Source organism: Lepisosteus oculatus, unplaced genomic scaffold, assembly GCF_040954835.1.
Source record: "Lepisosteus oculatus isolate fLepOcu1 unplaced genomic scaffold, fLepOcu1.hap2 HAP2_SCAFFOLD_82, whole genome shotgun sequence".
NCBI lineage: Eukaryota > Metazoa > Chordata > Actinopteri > Semionotiformes > Lepisosteidae > Lepisosteus > Lepisosteus oculatus.
The window spans coordinates 186,500-205,053 of NW_027168383.1; the positions used below are offsets into that span (position 1 = coordinate 186,500).

The window sequence follows — 18,554 nt, forward strand, 5'->3', positions numbered from 1 at the left end:
ATGAGGGCAGTTTATAAAAACGTGTCCTTCCAAGCCAAGTAAATTGCACTTTGGCAGCATTGAACAGTCAGAGGCTAAATGTCCCTGTTTGCCACAGGTCTTGCAGCATTTCACAGTGCAGGGCGATGCCAGGTGTCCCACAGCGCCAACACACCTTTGGTTGTCCCACATAAAAAACATAGCCATTGCAGGCGCCCAGCCAGATTGTAGAGGGCAGGTGCCTTAAGCCTCCATTTATATTGTCCGGTAGCAAGCGAACCTCGAATTTCCTTGCTCCTGCTTTTATACCGTCAACATATCTAACCTCAGTTCCATGGTGGACGGTGCAGTACTGGTTAAGCCAGGTGTGAATGTCCTCCGTCTTTTTTGAAGGTACAGGCATTGAGCATTGGTGGTTCAGTGTTAGAATTCTCGCCTGCCACGCGGGAGGCTTGGTTTTGATTCCCAGCCAATGCAGTGGCTTTTGCAACTCGCAACTGAAAACCCACTGAAGCTAAGCGGGTGTGAGCTAGGTCAGTACCCGGATGAGGGTGAGCTACAGGGAAAAACAAAGCTTCCAGCTGGAAGCGGTGTTAATGGTGCCGGCGGGGGGGCGCTCACCCTGAGGTCTGTGCGGGTCCCAATGCCCCAGTATAGTGACGGAGATGCTGTGTTGTAAGAGGGCGCTGTCTTTTGGATGAGATGTAAAACCGAGGTCACAGCGCTCTGTGTTCATTAAAAATGACCACCAAAACCTTTGACAAAAGCTCTTGGTAATTGATGGTCTTCAAAAATGCTTCTCCTTTAGGTACATTTTAAATCAGCTGAAAAATGCTGTGAAATGGGGGGCATTTCAGGCCAGTGTAGGATTTTGGTTACAAGAACCATGAAAGTGCACAAGAAAGCCCGTACACTGAATTACACGGCTTTCTATTCAAAAGAGGACAAAAGAAATTCCCTGAGTTCGATTTTTTGCAGCACTGAGAGGGGCACTGTTGCGAGGCCAGTTAGCTCAGTTGGTTAGAGCGTGGTGCTAATAACGCCAAGGTTGTTGGGTCCGGCCGTCTGATTGGCGTTCTTTTCTTTGGGGGGCGGGAAGTGTCCGGCCGCAGGGGATCTTGGGACCTTGCCTGCATAGCAGCTTCCCAGAGTGCGTCGTTTCCGGCACAGTGTGGCCGGGTGTTTTCCGAGTTATCGCACGGATTGGTCACGCTCGCAAGCCGTGAGCCGCAGGCGATGAGCCCGGAGCTGAACGGGCCCCACTGGCTAGTTTGTAAGGCCAGGTGCATTGCCAACCACGACCGGCAGCGCAGAGGCTTTGAAGGCGGCCTGGGCTCCTGCAGCTGTGCAACCACGCACTCTGGTTTCTCTTCATCTTGTACAAATCTTTTGCCTTTTACTAAAGATTTCCGTGGAGAGGAGCATGAATGAGTTCCATGCAATTTTTGTGCTTCCCTGCCTTCGGGTGGGGCGCAGCCTGGCTGGTCAAAGAGAGAAAACAAAAACGCCCGCAATCGGTCTTGTTATGGCGATTGTGGCAGTCTGCTCCGCGAGTCCACGGTCTCCGGCCGTCTGATTGGCGCTCTTTTCTTTGGGGGGCGGGAAGTGTCCGGCCGCAGGGGATCTTGGGACCTCGCTTTGCATAGCGGCTTCCCAGAGTGCGTCGTTTCCGGCACAGTGTGGCCGGGTGTTTTCCGAGTTATCGCACGGATTGGGCACGCTCGCAAGCCGTGAGCCGCAGGCGATGAGCCCGGAGCTGAACGGGCCCCACTGGCTCGTTTGTAAGGCCAGGTGTATTGCCAACCACGACTGGCAGGGCAGAGGCATTGAAGGCGGCCTGGGCTCCTGCAGCTGTGCAGTCACGCACTCTGGTTTTTCTTCATTTCGTACAAATCTTTCGCCTTTTACTAAAGATTTCCGTGGAGAGGAGCATGAATGAGTTCCATGCAATTTTTGTGCTTCCCTGCCTTCGGGTGGGGCGCAGCCTGGCTGTTCAAAGAGAGAAAACAAAAACGCTCGCAATCGGTCTTGTTATGGCGATTGTGGCAGTCTGCTCCGCGAGTCCACGGTCTCCGGCGTCTGATTGGCGCTCTTTTCTTTGGGGGGCGGGAAGTGTCCGGCCGCAGGGGATCTTGGGATCTCACTTTGCATAGCGGCTTCCCAGAGTGCGTCGTTTCCGGCACAGTGTGGCCGGGTGTTTTCCGAGTTATCGCACGGATTCGGCACGCTCGCAAGCCGTGAGCCGCAGGCGATGAGCCCGGAGCTGAACGGGCCCCACTGGCTCGTTTGTAAGGCCAGGTGTATTGCCAACCACGACCGGCAGGGCAGAGGCTTTGAAGGCGGCCTGGGCTCCTGCAGCTATGCAGCCACGCACTCTGGTTTCTCTTCATCTCGTACAAATCTTTCGCCTTTTACTAAAGATTTCCGTGGAGAGGAGCATGAATGAGTTCCATGCAATTTTTGTGCTTCCCTGCCTTCGGGTGGGGCGCAGCCTGGCTGGTCAAAGAGAGAAAACAAAAACGCCCGCAATCGGTCTTGTTATGGCGATTGTGGCCGTTTGCTCCGCGAGTCCACGGTCTCCGGCCGTCTGATTGGCGCTCTTTTCTTTGGGGGTTGGGAAGTGTCCGGCCGCAGGGGATCTTGGGACCTCGCTTTGCATAGCGGCTTCCCAGAGTGCGTCGTTTCCGGCACAGTGTGGCCGGGTGTTTTCCGAGTTATCGCACGGATTGGGCACGCTCGCAAGCCGTGAGCCGCAGGCGATGAGCCCCGAGCTGAACGGGCCCCACTGGCTCGTTTGTAAGATCTGCGGCAGATCGTGTAAAGACGTTCAACTTTGTAACTACTGCACCCACAGGAAGCAGAATAAATTCCTCTTTCAAACTGTCAAAGGTTTGCTTTGCGAACGCTGCAGGACATCGCACAATCTGTTTTGAACGGGGACAAACGATTTCTTATGAGGCGCAGTAAGTACAGACGTTTAAAAAGCTCCACTCATGCCGACGATGCAGCATGAAGAAGCGCAACCTAACGTTTGACAGACAAAAGCCTGGCGCCGCTACGAGCAATATGAAATCAAACTGACAGCACACAGCGTTTCGCGCTGACTCAAAAGTGATCTCGACAGACGCTGTTCTCTGCATAACGCTGAAAGAGCTAAAGAGTGTTTCTGTTGAGACGTAACAAGCTTGTTTCTTTCTACCATGATGTTACCATGACAAAATCTGTCTTTAAACACCTTGCTCAGTCTCTGACGAGACTGTCAAGAATTGCTTTCGCTAATTGTATTGCAAACCGGCGGAAGCGGGGTATTGGGAAAAGTTTTCAACTAGCAATAATCGCGCATCGGCTAAACCTCAAAGGCTACGATACTGCCACTGCGCAAAGCTGACGGTTGCCAGGCAACCGCGTGGATCCTATGGAAATCGTTATCAATCGTCTCATGGCATGTCGTTGCTGTAACGCTTCATATTTGCGGCCGGACACTTCCCGCCCCCCAAAGAAAAGAGCGCCAATCAGACAGGCGGAGACCGAGGACTGGCAAAGCAGACAGCCACAGTCGCCGTAATAAGAGCGATTGTGAGCGGTTTTGTTTTCTCTCTTTGACCAGCCCAGCTGCGCCCCACCCGAAGGCAGGAAAGCACAAAAATTGTATGGAACTCATTCATGCTCCTCTCCATAGAAATCTTTAGTAAAAGGCAAAAGATTTGTACGAGATGAAGAGAAACCAGAGTGCGTGGCTGGACAGCTGCAGGAGCCCAGGCTGCCTTCAAGGCCTCTGCCCTGCCGGTCGTGGTTGGCAATGCACCTGGCCTTACAAACGAGCCAGTGGGGCCCGTTCAGCTCCGGGCTCATCGCCTGCGGCTCTCGGCTTACCTGGCAGGGGAGATACCTTGATCAGCCTGTAGTTGGAGTAGTTGGATTGTTTTCTTGTTTTGTGGAAGCAGTGTTTGTTTTGCAGTTTGAGATGGCAACCTTTGGATCCCGCAAGAATGCTGTACATTTTGAGCTTTTGGATGACCTCTTCATGGATCGTATGCAGTTCAGCAGAAAAGTGTTACAGAAGGAACTTGGCTTTGAACCTCGGCACTTGGATTTCATCTTCGCTCTCCCAGGTCAGAAAGCATTTGAGGTTGTATTTGCTACCTATCCTCCGTTTGAACAATGCGTGGATGTCTTTGAGGCAAAAAGAGGGAAAGTTCCTGCACTTGAGAAGATCAACTTGCAGCCTCTGACACAGAGAGAGAGGAAAACGGTGCATGTTGTTATGTTCTCGGAACTGGCAAAGACGGAGGACATTCACATCTGGCTTAACCAGTACTGCACCGTCCACCATGGAACTGAGGTTAGAGATGTTGACGGTATAAAAACAGGAGCAAGGAAATTCGAGGTTCGCTTACTACCGGACAATGTAAATGGAGGCTTAAGGCACCTGCCCTCTACAATCCGGCTGGGCGCCTGCAATGGCTATGTTTTTTATGTGGGACAACCAAAGGTGTGTCGGCGCTGTGGTGCTGTGGGACACCTGGCATCGTCCTGCACTGTGAAATGCTGCAAGACCTGTGGCAAACAGGGACATTTAGCCTCTGACTGTTCAATGCTGCCAAAGTGCAATTTATGTGGCTCGGAAGGACACGTTTTTAAGAACTGCCCTCACGCCTACGCCAATAAACTCAAAATGAGAAAGGATGAGGCAGTGCTTGTTTCAGCCAAACCGGCCCGAAAAGCCAAAGCAAACAACAAGTCAAACAAAGAACCCTTGTTGGACAAAGAGTCTCAGCCTCCAGCCAGGATCAGTCCTGCTGTGGCTCCGGGGCCGGTGGAAGAGAAATCCACTACGCTCCCACAACCGCAGACTGCACCAGACAAGCACGAGGGTTTGAAAACCCCCGAGAACAGCGAGGACCCCTCCCCCACTCCTGCTCCTCAGAACGAGGGCCAGTGTGGGGCCCCCCGGTGGAGCGGGTCCAGCGACGATACCCAGGATTCAGCGGAGCTGCTTTTCTCAGACTCTGCAAGTGCTACAGATGCCCTCCTCTCCTCCATCCAGTCCGTCACGGAGGATCTGCAACAGCTGGTGGGTGAGGGGGAAGAGGAGACTGGTGCATCGGCTGCACCCCTTTCCCCTCAGTGCTCCCAGGAGCTGGACTTGAGGAAAAGGAAAAATGACTCTGTTTTCTCCCCGAGCGAGGAGGAAGGAGAGCATGGCGATGGGGACAGCTGGAACCCTTCCACCCCTCTTTCTACCCCCTTCCTTGAAATGGACTCCGTGAACGCTTTTACTGCTGCCACCCTGATGAAGGCTCATTCAGAGGATGGCTGGCAGGAAATTGGTAAGAAGAAAAAGAAAGAGAAGGTAACAGGTGAGACCGAAGAGAAATGTGTTTTGTAAAGTCTGGTTCCACTTTCTTATGTAAAATGGCTCTAAACATAATTTCTCTTAACACCAGAGGTATCAATGACAGAGTTAAATGCCAGTCTGTCTTTGATTACCTCCAGCAGAGAGAGGGAGATGTGTTGATGTTGCAGGAGTGTGCTTTAGCCTATCAAGAGAGGTATAAAAGCTTTAAAGATAGGTGGGATAAAGGGCCTTCTGTTTGGTCAGGGGACAATAACAACAGAGCCTCTGGCGTGGCCATTCTTTTCAAAGGATGGGCTTTCAAATTGAAAAGTATTCAGAGGGTCATAGATGGCAGGTTGCTGTGTGTGGATGTGGAATGGGGGACCGTTAACCTGCGGCTAATCAATGTGTATTGTCCTACTGACGTGGGAGGAAGGGTGGAGCTACTCAAGGCACTCTCCCCCCTATTGTTAAGTAGCACAGACTTGATAGTGGGAGGGGATTTTAATTGTATCTTAGAGCACACAGACAGGCAGTCTAGCTCTCCGATAAAATTGGATTCCAGCTCACTGGCCCTGCAAAACTTAGTTCAAGACTTTAAACTCTCAGACACATATAGATGTATATATCCCACAACAGCAGGATATACATGGTCAGGGAGGAATAGCAGCTCCAGAATTGACTATTGCTTTGTCTCAGAGAGAGTGAAAGTTGTTGGGGTCACTCTTCAGCCTGTCTTCTTCTCAGATCATCAGGCTTTAGGGTGTAGAGTGGAACTCCAGGGCGGGACTGTCTTTGGCCCAGGCCTCTGGAAACTCAACACAAAGCTGCTAGAGAACGAGGGGGTAGTATCCCGCTACAAGGAGAAACTATCACAGTGGCTGTCCTTGCAGTGTCTGTACGGGTCAGTAGGAGAGTGGTGGGAGGAGGTGAAGATGAGGACAAAGGCCTTTTTCATGGCTGAGGGAAGGAAGGCTGCTGCCAGACGGAGAGGAGTGCTAGCCAGGAAACAGAGGCAGCTGCAGCGTCTCTACACGATGCTGCACAGTGGCTTCGATGTGCTCGAGGATATCACCCTTTTAAAAAAGGACATCCGGAGCATAGCCGAAGAAAGTAGTCGAGGAGTGCTGTTAAGAGGCAGAGTGCAGTTCTTGGAAGAAAATGAGAAGTGTACTCGCTTCTTTTTCAGGAAAGTGGTAGGCTCCAAGTCTGTCATGGAAAGTGTAGTTGATGAGGAGGGACGAGAGAGAACAGAGCCGAGTGCTATCCTCTCCTGCACCGAGGCCTTCTACTCAAGACTGTACAGCTCTACAGAGCTAAAGGATGAAGAAATTCATTTTTTTACCTCAAAGCTAGAAAACGTTTTGAGTGAAGAAGATAGGGAAGTACTTGAGAGGGATTTGACAGTAGAAGAGCTGAGACAGGCGATGGAGAGCTTACAGAAGGGGAAAACTCCAGGTGCTGACGGGCTCCCTAAAGAATTTTATTGCACCTTTTGGGATCTGCTTCAGGATCCGCTACTGCTCCTATTCGAGGAAAGCTATAAGACAGAATTGTTGCCTGACTCCTTAAGGGAAGGCACTATCTCTCTCTTGTTTAAGAAAGGAGCAAAAAATGACATAAAGAACTGGAGACCCTCAGCCTGTTAGGCTTGGACACTAAGATCCTGTCCAAAGCCCTTTTCCTGCACCTACAAAATGTAGTGGCCTCACTGGTAGGGAAAGAACAGACTTGTGGGATAGCAGGACGCCTGATGAGCGACAACCTGGCCTTGTTGAGGGATGTCTGTCTGTACTCTGAGGATCGCTCCCTCCCTCTTTGCATTTTAGGTGTAGACCTAGAAAAGGCCTTTGACCGCCTAAACCGGCAGTACTTAACATCGGGACTTGAGCACATGAAGTTTGGCCCCATCATGAGAAAGTGGATTAACCTGCTGTACACAGGTAGCAACAGCAGAGTCATGGTTAATGGCAATAGATCACGCCCCTTTGAAGTCTGTTCAGGGGTGAGGCAGGGCTGCCCATTATCCCCCTTGTTATGCGTTTTGGCTATGGAGCCCTTAGCCTGTGCCTTGCGCCAGGATCAGGCCATTAATGGGATACCAGTGCCTGGAAGTGGGGGAGGAGAGGTAAAGACATCTCTATACATGGATGACGTCACCCTGCTCCTCTCTGACAATGCCTCAATTAGCAGAGCTCTGCAGTGCTGTGATCGTTTCTCTTTGGCTTCCTCCGCAAAAATTAACACATCTAAGAGTGAGATTTTTTATCAGAACTGGAGGGAGCCAAAAGAAGGACATGATCTCAGGCTGCAAGAGAAGATAATTAATTTACAGGTGCCATTCCCCGGCATTGTGGCCATTGTCGGTGCTCACACGCGATAAGATAAGGCGGAGGAGAGCGGGGCATGCCCAGCGCCAGACATTCAAGGAGGGGGCAGTGTGAGGTGAGGTGAGGTGAGGTGAGGTGCGACACGCCGGAGCCCCGACGCAGCTAATGCAGAGCAACTGTTGGACTGGCATCGAAAGGACGTGTGCGCACGGAGCGAGCCTTCCCTGCGGCGGAGCGCGGGAACTTTCTCCCACCTCCCGCTGCAGGAGTTGTGTGCGCTGCAGCGGTGCCGAGAGAAAAGCACAGAAGGCAGCAGGCTCTGGAGAGCAGGTAAGAGACGGAGCCTTGTGGGCAGGCGAGCAGGCCCGTTTTTTGGAAATTGCTGAAAAGGTTTGTTCGGTGTGTGGCAGGCGCACGTCGCGAGCTTGCGTGGCGATCTGCCGGTCTGGAGTTATGCAAATGAGGCCGAATTGCATCCCGGGACATGCTGCGAATGCGCAATGGCGACTGCAGATGTGTAGGAAACGGCGCGCTCGTTTTCTCGTTTTGCCCACACTTTTGAGTGTTAGTGTGGCGTGTGAGTGTGCGAAAGAGTGGGCCCAGCAGGAGGCGGTGGCGTGCGGGGCGAGGAGGTGGCCTAGGCTGCGCAATTTGTGCTGTGGGTGCGGGCCTCTTGCAACTTGGTTTATTTGGTTTATTTATGGTTCGCATAAATAAAACCGGAAAAGAGGAATTTATTCTGCTTCCTGTGCGTGCAGTAGTTACAAAGTTGAACGTCTTTACACGATCTGCTGCAGTTTTCAGTGGGCGGGCTTTGTCAGATGGCTTTTAAAAACGCACTGTGTTTCGGCTCGGGAAACATCATGAGAAGTGTCCTGCATGTTTTCAGTGTATAGCTGTCTTTTAACGCATACAGAATTCATTCAAAATCATTGATTTCTCCAATTAACAAGGGTCCCTTAAAGGATGAGTCAAAGTAACGTCTAATCGGATTAGTTTCCTTTGAGCTGGTTCAGAGTTTGCTCAAGAGTTTACCTTTCACAGATGCGCAAAGAAGAATGTTGGGGGTGCATGCTTCAAGGCGCCTTACAGCTGTAGGGAGTGATTCGAGACGATTCGTGGCGTGTGCTCGTTCCCATATACCGTACGCCCCGGGGTGCAGTGCTAGGATGACGTACAATACTGCTTGGGCACGTAACGGCGTTATATGCAAGTGCGGGACGTGAGGGTTTTCGTTTGTTCGTTTTGTTTTGCTCTGCTTTGCTTTGTTCCGTGGTCAAGAGGCGTAAGGTAAGTTGTAATCCAGGGAGAACACTGGTGGCAAACAGTCCAAGGTGAGAGGTGAGGTCCAAAGTCGAAAAGGCAGAAGGGGAGTCCAATATCCAGAATAAAAGAAGTAATGGAAAAAACGCCAGGTAGAGCTCTCAAGGAGTAGACTCAATACCAGCGGGAAGCAGGTAAAGATGGTAAAAATAGCACTGCGTACCGCACGGTGGAGTGTGTGCAGGTGGGTTAACTCGTGCGGCGGCGTTTGTTAATAATCACCCGCTGCTGGTGCTGATTAGATTGCTTAAGAGTTGGTCTTAACTGCCTGGCGGTCATGACAAGCTCCTCTTTAAGCTGTGGTTTAGTTTTGCATTCATGTGTTTCTAGAGCAGTTATTTATGGGGGTGGGTGGGTCTTTCACAGAGGCTCAGGACAAATCCCCTGCATGAAAGTCTACTGTGTGCGTTCAAACAGTCACAGGTCAAGAGCCAGGCAGGAGGACAATGGACAGAAGAAGCAACAAACTAAAAATAAAAGAACGAATATGAAAAAGCCACCATCTTTTTCTTTTTGACATTTTCCGACTTTCATGCAAGCCAGGACAAAGTTGCTCGTAGCTACTTGTGGATTCAAATACTCTATCGAGTGCTTTGATGAGTTTTTGCAATTTGATTGTCGTCCTGTCAGCCTGTTTCTGTTTTTTTTTTCAATCTAGGGATGGAAAGTATGAGGGAAATGATGGAGCAATCAATAACCGCTCCGGAAAAATGGCAGAAAGAAATGGTCCGTCACTAAGGACATTTGTGAAGCAGAGGAGTGACATCACCACAAAGGCGACACATTCTGCTGATGGTTTTGGTGAATAATGATTGAGGCGCGTTAAGAGAAAGGTAGCTGTGTCAGCCTGCGTAGGCTGCAAAGGATCAAGCAAAGGTTTGCTCCATGCTGAAAAGAGAAGAAAAGAAGCGTTTCGACTGTGGAGCCTTCTGCACCATTTTCTTTAGCGGTGATGATGTTTACATTGGAAAAACTGAGACATGCGTCCCTGGGTGGGCTTGAACCACCAACCTTCTGGTTAATAGCCGAATGCGCTAACCGATTGCACCACAGAGACTGACGGCCGCTTGAGCTCCCTACATTTGCAGGTTTATGGTCAAAGAAAACAATCACTTGCGCTTCTTGCAGCCGGCAATCTTTTTCCACTGACAACCAAGAAATGGATTTCATCTTTCACAAGCTGTATGGATTTCTTCAAAAACAAGTTATTCCAGAAAGGAAATGAATTCTTGCATTAAACTGAACCAAGCTGTACATGTTTGTCTGAAATGAGACATTCGGCACAACAAGACACGGAGAGAGGCACCGCTGGTATTCAGACCCAGGATCGCCTGCTTACTAGGCAGGCACTTTAAGCCACTAGGGAACAGCGCCAGCAGAGCACCGCCCTTTTACAGACACTTGGACACATCTGTGTTCGGTGTGCACTTAACCTGCTCTCTGAGCCCGTTGCCTCCGTCCCATTTAATAGCAGAACTGACGCCAAGAGAAATGATGAGAAATGGCATTTATCGGGCACTTTTCATGTCCAAGGAGCTCAATGCCCTTGACACCTCCCATTCTTTGGCGACACCATTTTTTCTTTTGTTTAATTTCTATACTTATTGATAGAATAAAAATGATATGTCATGTACTGTAAGGGAAATGTCTCTTTTCATGGGGAAAGCTAGCACCAGCAAATGTTGTGTTTAGAAGAAGTGATTTAACATGACACGTGACCTAATTTACCGGAGCAAAAGCTCACCCAGCAAGCCCTGCTTTACTTCTACAGGAGAGAAGTACTGTAGAGTCTGCAAGATGTTCAGCTGGGTAGCTACGTCAGCATGCCTCGGCTGCAAAGGAACAAGTAATAGGTTTATTGCATGCTGAAAAGAGAAGAACGGAAACACAGTGTTTCGGCTGTGAGGTCTTCTCACACCTGAAGAAGCCTCACACCTGTAAAAGGCTCCATGGTTTTCTTTCTTCTCTTTTCAACATGGAATACACCTATTGTCTGCAAGATGTGACAATTTCATGGTGTTTTGGAAGAAAACCTTTTTTCTTTGAATTCAAAATCAATCGGAATTTCAGCACGACACATCAACACTTTTTCTGTTTTAAGGAGATGATATTTTAAACCTGATAAAAATAGTAGGAAACACAAGTTTCTTGCTGTGAAAATGTAGATGGGGAAGTGTACTACTAGTAGCAGTGTAGAGCTCTCTGTGGTTGAGTGCAAGCACATGTTCTATGGGCCAGTAGCGTAATGGATAATGCATCTGACTTCGGATCAGAAGATTGTAGGTTCGAATCCTGCCTGGCTCGTGTGGCTTTTAAACCTCTCAGGTTCCTCGGTAACAGGTTGCTGTCATGTATATGAACTATAGAAAAGCATTTGCCACAACCCGTAAATTAGCACGCAAGTGCGGGCTAGTTAACACAGAACTGTATGGAGATCATCTCCAGCTCCGAGCTCAATTGCAATGAAAAAACATGCAGAACAGAACTGGAGAGCAGCTGAATTTGTGCTCGGTAGGGTGGGGAGGACTCAGCATTGCTATTGTTCTAATTGGCATAAACTGCAGGGAATCTGAATCAGAACATGTCAGTTAGTTCGATCATTGCGTCAATATGTAGGCCACGTTAATATAGAATTATTAGTTTGTCTGTCTCGTCTTTGTATATAGCTGAATGTCCCTGACAATTTCATGTTAGTTTTTAAGAACGACATTGGTGCTAATATATACATATATAGCATATAAGGAACACGTAAAAGTTTAGTCCATGCTGAAAAGATAAGAAAACCGCCACAACGTTTCATCTTGGAATAAATCTTTACTTGTTGTTTTGCAGCCTACCCATTCTGACCTAACTCCTCCCTTGAAATTCCCTAACAGATAAGGGTACGTAACGGCTCATGCGATGCTCAGTTGCAATTTGTCCCAAAACAAACAAGAACAGCAGCTGAGGGTTTGAGTTTGAACATGCACTGTATTAAAGCAGCTTTTATTTCCATTGATAAATGCTAGATATTCCTACAGAGATTCTCCAGGTGTGTAAGCGATTCCTGTTTCTGTTTCTATTTCTGTTTCATATATATAAACAGTATATATATATATGTTACATGTGTCTCTGCAATAGTATAAATGTGTTATACACTATCAGGGGCTGCTTTTTTGGGCACCTCATCTACAACAAGGGATTTTTTTTCATTTATGTTTGTGGACCTTCACCATTTGAGGAAGTGAGTTAGATAAGAAAGTTACAGGTATGGTGAGCAATGACTGACAAAGGCACGTACTGCGTATTCCTTACAGAAGTGTAAGCAATTTGTTCTAAAAAACACCGGCTAAAGTCCAACATCGTTAGCAATCTTATTACTTAAACAGAATTAACATCAATAAACTGTAAGGTGCTGGTACATGCGAGTAGATTTGATCTTCTATTAAACAAAAATGCAATTACAGCTCTAAAAAGGTCAACCTAGACTTCTGTAACAGATCAGATCAGATCATCGCTGTTCCTCTGACCTTGTGAGTCTTTGGAATTTTAATAATTGTATTTTGCTTGCCTTTCATGTGGTCTGTGTACAAGTCACTGTGGCGTATGCGGTCCTACACAGCCTTGCTATAGATGTGACGAGCCTCCGCTATGTTGCAATGGAGAACAGGTTCAGTAGGGAGCTGCCGAGAAAATTCAGCTGGAAAGCTCATTGCAGAAAAGCATCGGTATCTGTGTCCAGCTGCAAAGCGTCCTTCGTGGGTGCTGAAGAATCGATTTCACAGGCTGCGGGCCCAGACGATTTAGAGTGTTAAAGGTCCCAGCGAAAACGAAACGGCGCTGGTCCTTTTACACGCACGCACGCAACCAAATGCAAAGGACACCGTAGTCAGCAGGATTTGAACCTGCGCGGGGAGACCCCAACAGATTTCAAGTCCGTCACCTTAACCACTCGGCCACGACTACAGCGAGCACCACGGCCGCTGCCTTCTTGCTACAATCGAACAGGGAGTGCGAGGCGGCGGCGGCGGCGGAGGCAACTTTTTTCAAGTTCGCTCTCCGTTTAAGAAACCTTTTACGCCATACGTGCAAGCACACACACACACACCTCAGAGGACTTAAGGGTGGCTTCAAGTTGGAATGATAAAGTCTCCCCGTTCGGACATGAAAACAGAACGTTCTTAGACAGAAAGCAATCAACAACGGAGACATGTGGACGACGATTTTAGTCACTGCACTTTGAATAGCATTTTTACTCCAGTCACAGGAGATGCACCAATGGCCCTTGACCTACGCTCTTACCAATGCCTTGAACATTCAAACAAAACAGCCCTAAAGTCCTGCGGTTTAATATAACGCTGTTACGTGTCGAGGCAGTATTTGACTCCGTCCTACCGTTGAGACACGGGGCGTACAGATGCAGCTATTCAAAACAAGCGGGCGATACCACATTATTTTGCGGTGCGCTTTACGCAGTCTACCACGAGTTACCGTAAATTCTCCTATAAAACCGCAATTAAAATAATAGTATCCGGAATTTCTGCAAGGTGGAGCTAATAAAGCTCAACCTCTCATGTTTGAGCTGTCGCCATCAAAGTCTTTAACGAAGATATTACTAATAGTATTAATAATGAATGACCTTGGACAAGCTGTAAACTCAAAGTAGTGCCCTGGTCCACATTCTTTTTTTCATTGACTGTCTTTGTAAAAGTAACACCACAGCATTTCGCAATCACGCATTTGTTTCCAATCATGCAAGGTACAGTAATTTTTGAGAATCTCCGATTCACCATGCCTTTCACATGCTCATAAAAGAGATTGATTTAGGAACATAAACATATTACTGTATGCAAACTGTACTGTATACAGTATGTATATGTACATGTATATTTAATGTCTTTACTGTGCCCGTTTAAGCATTGAATATTTATATGGAATTTTACCACTGAAGGGAAATCTTAGTACCTGAGCATAAAAAGAATAGGAGCATACTGTAACACGTGTGAAGGCCATAAACGATATTAATTTTGGAACTTAAACATACAGTATATGGCTGGTCTCGGTACTTTAAAGAAAACATACACACCAGTATTCCATTTCTCCCTAAACATTTTAAGCATCGAAGTCTTTAACTAACGTGATACTGGAGTCAACAAGCTCCGGTACAAGAATTTGATTAAAAGGGAATATAATATGGAATCGCGTATTTAAAGAAATTAATAACGATATAATTATACTCATGTACCGCAACACAAGAATTGTTACATAATGTTTTGTAGGGCTTTTTCGACACTCTTTGTGTGACCTTGCTGGTGGTGCTGTGGGTTAGCTTCCTGACTCCTACATCACATGTTGTGTGTTTGAATCCTGCTGGAGCCGTTACTTTTTTTTTTTAATAAACATTTTTTTAAAAAAATACAATGTTTCCCTGGCTCAGAGATTAAATAAAACTTCACTTGCACCAAACAAATTTATATTTCTAATTATCATAACATGATCAAATTTAAGTCATTTTAATAACAATGAATAGTCACCTAGGCGTTACAATATAAACATTTATATTGATTTAAAACCCATAAATAAAGCTGATACTGTTTAGACTTTTAATTATTTAAAACTGTATTACAGCAGCACAATGCACAATGCAACGTAATAATAATAATAATAATAATCATAATAATAATAATCATAATAATAATTGCTTACATTTATATAGCGCTTTTCTGGACACTCCACTCAAAGTGCTTTACAGGCAATGGGGACTCCCCACCAATGTGCAGCATCCACACATAAATCGCTATCTTTGTCTTCCGTGTAATAATGTTCACCTCTCTGTCCAGCAATTTAACAATAGTAATAATAATGAACTTTATTGTATATGGCGCCTTAAAAGCTGGCTCCTCAAAGCGCTTTACAGGATAAAAACAATAACAACAATACTGTTAGGCTGGGCAAACGATTTTTTTTAAAGAAATACAAAATGAGATATAATGATGTGTTCCGGCTTAGACATTAATGAAGAGCATAACACGTGGGTGGCCAGCGGGAGTGCTGGCTGTGACGGATTAAACCGGTTTCACAGGTATTTTTACAGTAGAAGGGGACCAGATTTCCAGCGAAAGACACCTTCCCCCCTCAAAAACCAAGGAAGTACAGTACTTACTAGTTAAGAAAGCTAGGCTCCTCAACGAAATCGCTTTAACATGCTAATGCGATGGTGTTACAGTCCGGGCATGGCAAGCTTCTAATGTCAACCCGACTATGGCGAATGGAACCCTTCTTTTATTGGAAGAAAATGAACATATTCTAGTCCTAAATGAATTAATAGCAAACATGGTTTACATAAAATACATTTTTCCAAGAAAGTTTAGCCTTTGTCACTAATGAAACCACTAAATAAAGACATAAATAAAGAAATCCCCTGGAGCAACATTCACAGGTTAGACAGGAGGTTCAGCTGGACGCTGAGACTACTGCGCTGTGGACACACCTGATCCCAGATGCCGATTCCCTCTGCTGTGACCCAGGGAACCTGCAGTCAGGTAACATTATTTCTCACAACTACCAGGTAGTGAGTGAGATTGACCTGATTGTTCCTGCCTCAACGGCAGGGTTGCCAATACACCCAGTCCCCCAGAAGGGACAGGGAATGAAAGCCGAGCCGGTTTTCTTACAGCCACCAGCTCAGTTTGTCAGTCTGAGTCTGACCAACAGTGGTTCAGCACCAACCACTGGAGCTGGATGGGCAAGCCACCCGACTGTTAGTGCAGAACATGGAAAAGGGGGGTGTCAGAATCCCCGCCTGCACTGACATGGGCCTGGTGGGTGATGGTGAGTTCAAAGACAGTGAACTAGCTATCCCAGTGCTGGGGCAGCTCCCTGAACCCCTAGAGAGGGAAGGGGGGAGCGAGCAGGTGTCCTACACCCACGCCCAGCGAACGATTGTAAACATGCCGATAGAGGGATTCCTCAATCAGGAAGTGTGCAGGGTGGACCTGAACAGTGAGAATGGAGTAACAATCCCAGATCCCTCAGGTGCTCCAGATGACCACTAAGCCAAGGGTCAGGCATGCTCCACCGCTGCACCACCCCCTGCAGGGTTCCTAGAGCACAGGCATGAACAAATCGAAAAAGCAGATGTCCTGGAAATGGAGGAGCAGCATCAGCAGCTGCGTCAGATCTCCTCAGATTTCCAGGATGTTGGTGCCCAAGATGCCACATGGCATACTGAGAAAGAGACCATGTACATGCTGCGCCAACTTAGAAAGGCAACAGTCACTCAGAAGGAGATGACTGGGATCAGCCACCCGAAAAGACTTTTGGGAGGACTGATTGCTGCCGCCACTGTTGTGTGTTTGCTATTTCTGATAGGTTTGCGTGCTACTGGCCCCAAGGAGGCCATAGTACAGCATGGTAACTTGACACTGTACGGTCTGGAACCAGACAACATAAGACCAAACTTGAGGTCGTGGATGCCTTCAGGTGCCACACTATTGAATTGGATAGAAATCCAAGAAACAGTAAGCCCTCACAAGGTACAGGTAGTTAGTTTGCTTTAATGGAACAAACCTCCAAACCACCCTGGCAGGTGCCCAACACAGGTGTCATGGTTCATCAGGGGGGCTGGGAACAGGAACCGGTGTTATTGTAACACTGCTGCTGGGAAGCTGGATCATGGCTGACAATGTACTCTGAATGCTGTACTCTTACATCAAGATGTACTCCGGGTAGCACAAATGAGTCAAAGGTAGCATTTCAAAAGAAAGGAAGTTACTTCTTCCCCAAATATCTGCCTACAGAGGTATCAGATACTGACAGTGAACTTCCTGATTTGTAATGCCTAGACTGAGATGATGTCTCCTACCGTGTTTATACATACTCCAGATGTTTTTCATCCTGTTTGTTCCCAATGCTGGTTCCGGTATGAATTCTCAAGGAGAAATGTGGACATTTAAGGTTAATGTTCTAATGACAGGGGACATCACTTAACTCTGTTTTGTTTTGAAGGCAACAACGTCTCAGGACCTCGTGACCTTCAAAAAGGGGGGATATGTAGAGGCAATGCTTGTTAATAAGACAGAAATAAGTGTTGCTGTGCTTTCCCAAATGAGGCCCCATCTCTCTCTTCATCTCTGTGGTGCAGCCACAGAGAAACTATTCATGCAGGCTGATTTAAAGATGTTTTCTTTTGATAAGGGACAGCTCCCAAAGGGGGATGCACTTAGCTAAGCCTGGCTATCATGATCAATGGTCATCCATTGGCGCCTATCTGTCTAGGGAGTGCCAGATGGACATCTGGATTGCATTCCTAGGTGTCAGGAGTAAGTGACTCATATCTCACCTTGATCAACCAGTCAGGGACTGGTAGGGCAATGTAACCCATGTGGGACTCTGATGCCCATTAAACTTTCAGCCAATGACAAGCCAAAGTTCCTCCAGGTAAAAACAGGCAACAGAGAGCCTGGAGAACTTGAACTTGAACTTGAACTTTATTGCCATATGTAACCGGTACTGGTACAATGGAATTCTTACTTACAGAAAGTCTCTCGATTGTAAAACAAGTGTAAAAAACAAAACAAAGTGCAACCAGTGCATCAAGACAATGTACAAACAAACAATAGACAATGTGCAGGAGAACTAGTAGGACTATTCCAGTAGGAGAATTCTAAGGAGAATTCCAGGGGTGCAAGACAATTCCATGGCAGGACGGCCCAGGAGCAGAAGGCTCCCAAGGGCAGGACATTCTCACAGCACGCCTCCTGACCATCCTGAGACTCAGCCCGGACAACCACGGAACGGCCAGTGTGTCCGAGTGCCAGTACTTTCCTCTGTTCTAAGAGTCGAGAGTGGAGGTTGCCACGAGTAACCAGAGGATCCACCCGAGGTTAGCATCAGCAGCAAGCCTCGTGAACAGGTCGGAACTGTGGACAGCTGAATAACTAATCAGAACAAGCGCTTCATCAGGAACGAACCGGTCCTCTTCCTGACCTACTGGGACCCACAGTCATATTTTCTCCTGTGCATAAACTTTGCTAGTTAAAGCCAACACTAACTAGCCGGTCAGTGAGCATCAGCAGCGCACTGTCGCAAACCGCACAGCACAACCTGGCACCAAGCCAGACAGCGCGGATTGGACAGCAACAAGCCTGCAACTGCTTCTTTGAGTCCGCAGGAGATCTGAATCCCCAGAGATTGGATGAGTATTCAACTTCAATGCATTACAGCTCGAGAATTCAATTGTCATCCCAACCAGTTGATACCAATTTAATTCCTAAGAGTTATGTACTTGTTTTGAGTATCCAATGTAGAAGTTATAACCAAGTTCATTTACGAAACGGTCTAAATGAATGATATACTGAACATATGTCCTCTTGATATATGATACTCTTTGTAACTGACTGAATATATACCTTTTGTATTCTGATAAACCTCTTGATAAGATCTGTTTGGTTTACATGCATATTCTATGTATTAATAAATGTATCCTCGTGTATTAGTACCTATGTGTGTGCGTTGTTTGAGTTATATCGCATGGTTGGATTCTAAGGCCACCCAAAGAATCATTTTATGATTTACTGCTACAATTAATAATTGTCCCAGTTAAT

At 47.1% G+C, this 18,554-nt stretch overlaps 8 non-coding genes across 8 annotated transcripts; 4 read left to right on the forward strand and 4 right to left on the reverse strand.

Moving 5' to 3' along the window:
- Window positions 1–1,334: 1,334 nt before the first annotated feature.
- On the forward strand, window positions 1,335–1,451 carry LOC138235546 (U5 spliceosomal RNA). Its single transcript, XR_011188224.1, has one exon. It is a non-coding gene; the product is annotated as a U5 spliceosomal RNA (small nuclear RNA).
- A 391-nt stretch (window positions 1,452–1,842) lies between these two features.
- LOC138235544 (U5 spliceosomal RNA) lies at window positions 1,843–1,959 on the forward strand. Its single transcript, XR_011188222.1, has one exon. It is a non-coding gene; the product is annotated as a U5 spliceosomal RNA (small nuclear RNA).
- A 390-nt stretch (window positions 1,960–2,349) lies between these two features.
- On the forward strand, window positions 2,350–2,466 carry LOC138235542 (U5 spliceosomal RNA). The gene has a single exon (XR_011188220.1). It is a non-coding gene; the product is annotated as a U5 spliceosomal RNA (small nuclear RNA).
- A 757-nt stretch (window positions 2,467–3,223) lies between these two features.
- Window positions 3,224–3,365, reverse strand: LOC138235536 (U4 spliceosomal RNA). Its single transcript, XR_011188215.1, has one exon. It is a non-coding gene; the product is annotated as a U4 spliceosomal RNA (small nuclear RNA).
- A 230-nt stretch (window positions 3,366–3,595) lies between these two features.
- LOC138235554 (U5 spliceosomal RNA) lies at window positions 3,596–3,712 on the reverse strand. Its single transcript, XR_011188232.1, has one exon. It is a non-coding gene; the product is annotated as a U5 spliceosomal RNA (small nuclear RNA).
- A 6,241-nt stretch (window positions 3,713–9,953) lies between these two features.
- trnan-auu (transfer RNA asparagine (anticodon AUU)) lies at window positions 9,954–10,027 on the reverse strand. The gene has a single exon. It is a non-coding gene; the product is annotated as a tRNA-Asn (tRNA).
- Window positions 10,028–11,201: 1,174 nt separating this feature from the next.
- Window positions 11,202–11,274, forward strand: trnar-ucg (transfer RNA arginine (anticodon UCG)). Its single transcript has one exon. It is a non-coding gene; the product is annotated as a tRNA-Arg (tRNA).
- A 1,559-nt stretch (window positions 11,275–12,833) lies between these two features.
- trnas-uga (transfer RNA serine (anticodon UGA)) lies at window positions 12,834–12,915 on the reverse strand. Its single transcript has one exon. It is a non-coding gene; the product is annotated as a tRNA-Ser (tRNA).
- Between the last annotated feature and the right edge of the window lie 5,639 nt (window positions 12,916–18,554).